Source organism: Numida meleagris, chromosome 2, assembly GCF_002078875.1.
Source record: "Numida meleagris isolate 19003 breed g44 Domestic line chromosome 2, NumMel1.0, whole genome shotgun sequence".
NCBI classification, from domain to species: domain Eukaryota; kingdom Metazoa; phylum Chordata; class Aves; order Galliformes; family Numididae; genus Numida; species Numida meleagris.
The window spans coordinates 79,261,105-79,270,872 of record NC_034410.1 but is presented as its reverse complement, the minus strand read 5'-3'; the positions used below and the strand labels follow the sequence as shown (position 1 = coordinate 79,270,872).

The 9,768-nt window shown below is 43.8% G+C and overlaps 1 long non-coding RNA gene across 1 annotated transcript; it reads left to right on the top strand.

Annotated features, from left to right (window-relative positions):
• LOC110395016 lies at positions 1,321-8,468 on the top strand. The gene is made up of 2 exons (XR_002436100.1): positions 1,321-1,418; positions 7,615-8,468. It is a non-coding gene; the product is annotated as an uncharacterized LOC110395016 (long non-coding RNA).

The window sequence follows — 9,768 nt, the reverse complement described above, 5'->3', positions numbered from 1 at the left end:
GAGATGACATCTTAATTGCTGGGTGCGGACAAATCCTCTTCTCTCCCTACAGAAAACGCAGCCCCTGCTGAGTCAGCATTCATAGCCTTCCTGTCTTGGCCTGAACACACATCGGCCTGAACTTTTTTCTCTAGTATTCTTCATCTGTTATAACTATGAGGCCGGCCAAGTCTAAGTACAAGCTATATGGAGGGAGCAGTGAGAGAGCCAAGCTCCTTTCCTCCCAGCACTGAATAATATATTTTGACAGAAAAAGGAGAACAGCAGTATCTCCAAAGTTACTCCATTTTTATGCAACATTGTAGTACCAGAACTTTCCTGGCTTTTTTTTCTAGCTATATTTTTTTTATATTTCTTTATAAATCATACCTGCAATATTGGCTTTTTAACATATCTCTAGCATGCCCCATCCACAGCCGTGCTGGTTACAGCATGGGACTTCTTGGAGCACAGTGATGCTTTTTTCCTCAGCAGTTGTAGACTCTAGCAAAGCCCATTTTATGTGCTGTCACTGAACTTGATGCAGTGCAGAAGCCTGTGACTGTGTAGCAGCTCTGCGTGAGGAGTGCTGCCTCCTGTGAACCTCCAATGTCCACAGCTGCCTTGGTGAGTCCCCTTATGGTGAGGGACTCTTATCTCTACAGCTAGCTCTAGTTTAGAAAGGCAGAGAGCAGGGTTATTTCTCAAGAGAGCTTGAGGAAGAGGCAGAGACATGAATAACTCCATTTATGTTCCCATAAAGAACATGGTCAAGAGCTTCCACCCAGATCTAAGGAGGAAACACATCTTGGTTCAACAGTGGATGAGCACTCTGTCTGTAGTACTAAGTCATGCTATCAATCAAACCATTATGAACATCATCAGTGAAAGCCTCGGTGGCCTTACACAGAACCATGTGTGGAACCAGATGGAAAAGACCCACAAGGTTTATCAAGTCCAACTCCTGGCTCTACACAGGACCACACAAATATCAAACCCTATGACTGAGAGTGTTGTCAAAAGGCTTCTTGAACTCTAGCAGCTTGGAGCCAAGCCCACTGCCCTGGGGAGCATGTTCCATGCTCACCAACCTCTGGTGAAGAACCTTTTCCTAACCCCCAACCAGCTACTCCTCATATGTCTTGCCCTCCTGATCCTTCACCGTCTTCAACATCTTTAAAACCTTAGTGTCCCTTCTTCCTGCTTCCAGATACTGCATCACTTATTACAGTCACGTCACTGTTTATCTAGAGTGGAGCAGAAATGCTAAGTCATGGCTTGAACCAGTGATTGAGCACCTGGTGGGAAGGCAGGGCCAACCCAGGGGAGCTCAGGTGCATGCATCCTGGATCCACCCCTTCCCAGACCTCATTTTAGGGTTGGCAGTGGAGGCAAGAGCAGCTTGCTGGAGATTCCTCTGTACTTGAGGCCTTCTAAGGGTAAGCAGCTTATTTTCTTTGTTTCTGTATATATGGCTGCTGCTTTTGAGCATATCCTCACTTGCTGTAGCCTAGGACTTTGCTATTCTGCTATCATTGCTGCACTTCCCATTGCGTTACAGCATTACACTAGAGTGTATGGATTCTTTTTCCTACCTCCTGCAGACAGTACAGTTCATCCTTCTCTCTTTCCCACCCTGGCAACCTGTATCTGTTCTTGCTTCAAATGAGTATTAGTCCGTGCATTCCTGCCCCATGCACCAATAACATCTCCTTATACAGAGAAGCACAATGAAACCTACTGGCTTTTTCTGGTAATTTCTACTATTTATCTGCAATGAAAGGCAAGTTTGACCTGTGTCAGGGTCTTCAGCCAATTTTCTTCCTCCAGACCTTAAGGAAAAGTTCTTCACCCTGTGGGACCACTAGTATTCAGGTACAGACTCCCTTGAACATCTGTAATTCCTACCATACACATGTATACGTATATGCAACCACACCTGTGCTATGTCCCCTACAACCACTCTTGACCTGTTGGTGGGTCAGCCCTCAAATCTACCCCCATCATCACTTCCAGTCGGACTGCTGGTCACACTTCACTGCCTCTCCCAACCCTTTCCATCCTGCTTTGCCTGGAGACACAATCTCAAGATGATTTATCTCAAAATGAGAAAGCTACTATCTTGCCTAGAAGGTTCCCTCTCAGCTAGGATGTAGGAGAAAGGAGTAAGGGATAAAGAGTGCTTTTTGTAAATGGCAGTAAGCTGAAAGAACACATTAAGTGGAAAAACACTTTATTTAAAACTGACAGAAGGAGAAGGGTTTTTCTACCTCTTCAACAAGAAGCAGCTCTTGCTTCTTGAGCCTTCTGGCAGAAGCATTCCCTGAAAGCCAGCTGTGATTTAATAGCATTCATAACTTATACATTTTATTGAGAGATCAATAAGTGTTAACCTTAAGGGACTGTGCTACAGAGGAGGCAAGTGAGGTGTGAGTACACTCATGGGCAGAGAGCCGTGTCCAGCCACATCTGCCCAAGCCAGGAACCTGGCAGCTGCTTAGCATGCTCCAGCATCCCTGCAGAGCATACAGATTTTGGCCCCCACTGGAATTCAGGAGTTCTGGAACAGAAAAAAATCACTGATTTGGGGGGAATGCTGGTATTTCTGGCCTGGTTCGATCGTATCAGGCAAATACTTGAGCTTTTGAAATGAAATTTAGAGGTACACTTCATTCTGCTAGCCCACAGGATACATTAGGGGTTATGCTCTCAAATTAATTTGTTTAATTCAAAGCTCTGCTAGTTTAAAATGAGTACTTTAGTTTCTGTGTTTTTAACTTTTTTAGTCCAAACGGGAAGATTCAGAATTACTTTGGGCTTCAAATGGCATTAATATAGCCAGGAGATTGTCTGAGAACAGGAAAAAAGAAAGTGAAAAACCCACAAGCAAAACTTAACTGTTAATTTCAAATACTTGAAGCTGTTTGGAAGACTAGACATGCCTATCCCAGGTGGGTGTTTGATTTACTGCACACCACTACAAAAATATACTTGTGGGTTGCTGGGTCATTGCTGCTGGAGCAAGATAGAGTCAGCAGTGACTGTGGACAGGTACATGGCATGCCAGGGACAGGTCTCTCTTCATGGGCTTTCCTTGTGCAGAAGGACAAGAAACCGTGATCCTGCTGGAGTTTCCTGGTGTGGGGCGCTTTTCCATCAGAAAGAAATTGGAGATAAAGGTAGCAGCTGGGCATGCAGTGTGGGAGAGGGCTTGGTGTTAAACGTGGAGGATAAATGAAGTAGGAGTAAGAAGCTGTTCTGCCCCTTAGGCTACGGTCAACTGAGAAATTAACCTTGTGCACACCCAGGGTGGGTGGAGAGGTCCTGGGTCAGGCCCTGGCTGTGGTGGGATGTCGCCTGAGTTTCCCTTTCCCTCCAGGGCTGGGACAGGGAAGGAGCAGGCAGTGTGGGCACCAGGCCTATAGGGAGCAGCTCCCTGTCTCTGCCAGCTGAGGCCTGGCTGAGAGGGCAGCTGGAGAGCAGCGGGGAGAGGCAGTGAGAGGGCAGGCAGCTCCAGTGAGGGGCATGGAGCAGGAGCAAGCCTCAGCAAGACACTATTTTCAGTCCCTACTGTCAGGCAAAGTCTGTCCAGGGGCAATATATTTCCTTGTTGTGACAGCTCTGGCAGATAGTGCAAACATGACTGGTCCGAAGCCATGCTCAGGGGCTTGCTTCCTAATTAGGAAGAGAATTGAGAAAGAATTCTTCATTTTTTGCTGTTGTTTGTCAGTGCCCCAGCATTCACTCCAGTGGTCACCTTGCAAGGGCAAAGCAATTCTGCAAGCCAAGGACCTTCACAAAAACCCATCAGACATAGGCTGGTCGAGGATTCATGGTGTACATGGTCCTACACATAACAAGATATACAAGCTCAGAGCTGACAAAGAGACAAATGAGCAATGGTTTGTAGAAGTGTGTTTAAAGCAGGATAATGAACCTTCCAGACGAAGCAGCCATACTCAGTGTGCAAGAACGAGAGAGACTCAAACAAATTAGGAGGCAGACGAAAGTAAAATACAATTCTTTTCAGGAAGGTGCTTTATACACAACCAGTAATTAACTTGTGGAGCTCACTGCCCCAGCTGCTATTATTGAGGTCAGGGAAGAAATAAGATTTAAAAAGGCCCATGAATAATACAAACACCAAGTGCTGTGCTGAGTAGAATAACAAATTACAAGGGATATAAATCACCATGCTTTAGATCATAAATAACAATAAATTGCCCAGTGATTAGAAGGCAACTCTGGCTAGGGGCAGGTTCCTCAGTAATTGTTCATTTTCGCATTTCTTGCCCTTTTTTTCCCTCTGAGCATTCTGCTGCTGCCTGAACAAGAGAAATGGTTTTAGGTGGCAAGCAGGCATTTTCTATGTACAGCGTATTGTACGGAAGAAATTCAGTTTCTTCTGTGAGAGAAGAACTACTTAAGAGAGAGTTCCCCTTACAGAAACACAACAGTAGCAGCTGAAAACCTGCAGCAATGCTATTGCGATCTGTAATGTTTGGGAAAGGCTTAAAATAAATAAATTTTGAATTATTTTTGTATTTTTAGCCTTCCTAGATCAGTTCCCAGTTTTTGTCATAATTTTGCTTGTTTGTTTATTTGGATCTTTCTTAAGTAAGCCATAAAACAATTTCAAGATAAGCACTGTGCCTAGAACATCGTATTTTTGCGGCACCTGCTTTTGCTTGCTCTGCCTAACAAACTGATTTCTAGATTGGATAAATGCATGTTGCTTTAGCTGACATATAAGAAGGGCTAGGTTCAAGTTGTTTAGATTCCAGCTCCTTGCTAATAGAGATTAATACAGTTCTCTGAGTTAACATTTAATTTCTGGGCTGCCAAAAAGAAAGCAATTTGAAGCAGCTAAGAGACAGTTGTGTAGCTGAGCTGGGAACAAATTGAATCAAGGCTTTTAGATCAACTCTTGCTGAAGCATTTTAGGCTGTGCTTCCCTGGCCTGCTTCCTAGTAGGATGCAGGGCAGTGTTACTGGCTCCACAAAGACATTCTGTGCTATGTCTCTATCCTGAGGTTTTCCATATGCTTTATCCATGCTCAGTAGTTAACAGGGGCTCAGGTGGCACCACCCAGCTGCCCTAGTGGTGTGGAACACATGCTCCAATCAGAGCTTTTGCAGCTCAGGTCCATCTATATAATGGATCAGACTGGGCGGGTGGATATTCTGATGCTGTTCAGCTCTGCACAACTTTCCTCCAGGTGCAGGATGGGATGAAGACGGTTGGACTAGATTATCTTAGTGGTCTTTTCCAACCTTAATGATTCTATGATTCTCTGAGGATGCTGGAGTGGTACCTGTAAGTTATAAGGTCACTGGTCAGAAGCTCTGCCCTCAGCTATGAACTGCAGAATGATGTTTTGAGATAAAAATATAGAATGTCTTTTGAGACGAGATTTTGGAGGTTGGAAAGCTTGGTCATGTCCCTTTTGTTGGGCAGTTGAATTGCACCAGCCTGCTGCATGGCGCCAGAACTGCCCCAAAACACCGCCTGTCAGGTCTCTCCATGGGAAAGCATGATCAGTCCTGCCTCAGAGAGAGACTAATAATACTGTCTACACTGCTCTGGACCAGCTGCTTTCCTAAAATTAAAAACATTGGAGTGCCTGGCGTTTCTTATGAGGAAGTGTTTATAAATATTAGGTGAGGACTTCATGCTGCCAGTTAACATATTGCAGGATGTGCTAATAAGGCTTTGCTCTGCTGCACATAGATTGCTCAGACTACACAAGCACAACTGATAGCAACTTTTCTCTCCTTATAGGATTAAGTGAGGAATATGATGGTTTTAGGTTCAATTAGCAAAGAACCTAGTATATGTACTTATACTATAGGCAGCCTGTATCTTAACTTTGCACTGAGGATATGTTTTTTTGGCTTTGCCATAGCGTTTTTCATACCTGCATGATTTCCCATGCGCACACACACACATACTATTTGGAAAGGCAATCTAGTCACTGTCCTTCCTGGCTTTCTGCAGTTCGGGCTGATGCAGTACAGCACTTTCTCGTGCTAGGATCAGCCTGCCAGCAGCTGGCACTCGAGGTCTTGGTGGGGAAGGGACACAAAGCAGCATGGTGTGCTCAGGCACAGTGACCTCCCAGTGCCAACTCACGATAGCCCAAGTATTTGGGTTTGGCTTGGGTTTGTTTTACGTAATGTTTCTGCCTCACCACATGGCACTTTTCAGCATCTACCTGATTATTCAATGTCAAACAATGGTATCAAATGGTCCAGCGAGCTTTGTTCAGCTGGGTTCTTCTCAGGGAACACGGCTGTTCCCATCCACTTAGTCCTTGACACAGAGCAGTTAAGTCAGCATGATCCAGCCTTTTTTTTTTTTTTTTTTCCAGGGCCTCCAGATAGTGAGAAAGTAGATGAAAAATAATAGAGCCTTGAGAACAAAGGGACAATATGATTATTGTGGTTAATGATGTCTTGGATTGAAGACGCAATTTTGGAGGATCAGAGGAGGAATTTATAGTACTTGACAATGAGACTCTGCGCCCACACAGACAACTGGGCATTCCTCCTACCACTTTATTATTCAGCGTCCTGTATGTAGTCCATAAATCCGCTGCTATTTCTCTGTGGGAGGAATTCCCCCAGGACACAGGCAGCTGGTGGCAGTGGCTCTGCTGGCAGCTCCCTCTCCAAGGTTGTCACCTTTTCTCTCAGTGGCCTTTGGTGCAATGCACTCATGTGGTGGCACAGCTTCTGACGTGTGCAAATGCGTGTGAGCAGAGGGACACTGAAGAATGTGTGTTTAGAGGCTAAGGAGGATCTGCCCCCAGCTTTCCCTTGAGACTCTTCTGTGTTCTGCTTTTTGGCACAGTTCAAGAAAGTTCAAGTTCCTTTTCATCATTAGAGAAACTTACTAGGAATATTACCACCTCAGTAACTATGGCAGAAAGAAACCCTTCTCATATGGAGCTGCAAAATAACTTAGGGAAGAACATGAAGAGACCATCCACAATTCAACTAAAGGGGATGGTTTAAAATGATACAATTTTTTTCCCTAGCTCTTTTTCAATAAACATTTCTCCACAACAGATTTTTGTTGGAAAAAGAGTTGCTTAAGCTGTTGACTGCAAACATATTTCCTAAAAACGCATTGTTTGTTTGTTTGTAAACAGAACCTAATTCCACCCTAGAGAATAGGAAAACTAGCAAACTCTTCCCAGTGGCTATTTGTTCATCCTTGTTTAAGGCCTGTGGTTGATACGCTGAGTGATGTGATATGTCTCTCTTCCCTTGGTGCTGTGATTGGATGACTGAAGCTCTTTTAAGCGGAAGAATAATGAAATAATGACTCGTGAATTAAAAAAAAAATCCTTGCTTGCATGCTAATACTCTGTAGAGTATCAGGTGTAGTATAAAAAGTGGCTATTCCCCAAACAATTTGCTCAAACTAAATCCTTGTTCTGAATTCAAACACTGTTTCTGCCATATCCAGTCATCTGTAGCCGGAGGCTTCCCAGAGAAAGCGTGTTTCAGGGAACGATTTAAATGAAAATGGGTGGTTACTTGGATCGTAAAAGAGGGAAGGAGTTCCAAGAATGAGGAACAGTGGGGGAAAAAAGGCCAAAATCATAAAATTTAAATTTGTGCTTTTAGGAATTGTTCACCACTTTTCAGACAAAAGGAACTACTTATCCTCCACTTGCTGGGAGATATGTCCTCAACTCCAGGAGAACAGGAGGCTGTGGATTTGACAGGAAGGTGGCTGATTAGTTCTAAAGGGGAAGCTACCACCTGTGTATAGACTTCCTTGTACTCGAACCATACGGGGATGCATCTGAAGCCCTGGGCTGCTGGCTGGTGAAGGAAATTCTTCAGCGCAGATCCAAGGGCCTTTGCCTCTTGAGCTGAAGGATGTGAATCCTCCTACATCAGCACTGCTTGTGTAGATGGCACCAGCAATATTATGGTAGAGATTAAGGAAGAGTATGACTTTAAAAATGTTCCAGAACATGTACAAGTGCATGAGCTTTGTGTATGTAGGTCACATTTGGACTGTCTATATGAAATATGGGTGCATATGTGTGTGCATGTGTAAAAATACATTGTGTATAAAACATCAGACTGACAACTGAAGTTTGTTTTTAAGTAACAGTTTTTCTGACACTGGTGATGTAGTAAGCCTGGCTATCTGCTGAAGCTGAAGAGTTAAAACTGCTGCATGCTGCGCGGAAAGGATTTTTATCTCATTGTATTAATCTTAAATTATTTTTAATAACTTTATTAGATTTATGTAGGTATCTGCTTTGTTTGCTAGATTGCATTATCCATGATGAGAACTAGATTTCTCTTAGACATGGGGATACACACGTTGCTATAGCTACCCTGGTTCTGGCTATTTATTCTGTAAAGCAGGAGTTCCGAACAGCCTTCCTGTTCTAGTGTCTGAAACGTTTTGTCCGCGGTCTTTGTATTCACGTGGATCTTGCATTAAAGTAAATTAGACAGCAGGAGTTTGTGTTTCAGTTGTCTCCTGTGAAATAAAAAGCATATTCATCTGAAGACATTTGAACTTCGCTTTAGTGCAGGAGGGGACACAAGGCGTTCAAGGAATATCTCTAAAATTAAGAATTCACAGAATGGACAGTTGCAAACTCTTGGAGAAGTCCTCTTCTGCAAGAAATAACTAGAAGAAAAGTAAAGAGTTAAAAACAGAAGCTGAAATGCAACAGAGGTGTAAAAGCTCAGCAGCTGGAGAGTTATCTAAAGGGCCATTCACTTTGAAATCCTAGAGATGGGGGAAATTGTTCACTTTTCTGTGTTGTTGCACTCATACTTCTGGAGGACATCACTGGAACTTGCTCCTTGCCATAACCAAGGGAAAAATCTGACCAGAAGTTCAATTTCTCCACCCAAAACATTGCCAGAAAGAATCCCCTGGAGATGCTCTCTGAATACCAAGGGTACATTTAATACTGCTTATCTGGAGTGGCCTAGGGTTACACTTCAGCCCAAGTTCACCCACAAATCTCTGCTTGTACTCAGATGTAAATGTAAGGAAGAATGGAAGGGCATGCAGGCATCTGGGTGAGGGAAGACATAAGGGAGACAAGGCATGTTTTGTTACTATACTGCAGACAGAATGGATGCGATTTAAGTGCCTTGGTGACAACCATCTCTCCCATCAGCCCTTGTGCCCACACGTCTAAGCAATCCTTCATACATGGCTCCTGATGTTCCTTGACCTAGAGGTAAATGCAATGTATAGCTCAGAGTTTCTGATGCAATGTGGATACCGAAAGCCTGACTGAGAGGAGTTATAGAGTTGGTGGCACAAATGCAAAGAGTGGGGTCAGGAGGTGCATCAGACTTTCCCTATTTTTGCTTGACACGCTGTGTAGACATAGCCTAGAATTATCACTGTCCTCTGCTCCATTGACATCTCTGGTATTTCCTCCAGGCCCTGCAACTGGCAGCACTGGATTCTTATTTTACCTGGCATCTGTTGTTTCCTTCAGACCAAATGGTAGCCAGCGTGTCTCATATACTTTAATATCATATTAGCAAAGCCTCAAAATATGTTCGAACACTGGGAATGTGGTTTCCTAAGGTTACATGTTGTCCAATATTTTAAAGTGCAGTTCAAGGTTTTTGTGTGAAATAAACAAAATAGAAGTGTCTACCCAAGTAGAAGGCATTAGCTTTCAGTCTGCCTGAAAACCTATTAAGTTGGTCCCACCAACTGGGAAGCAGTAGTTCACTCTGAGAAGCAGGCCCTACCCCTGCTCAGGAACGGATGGCCTCACCTAG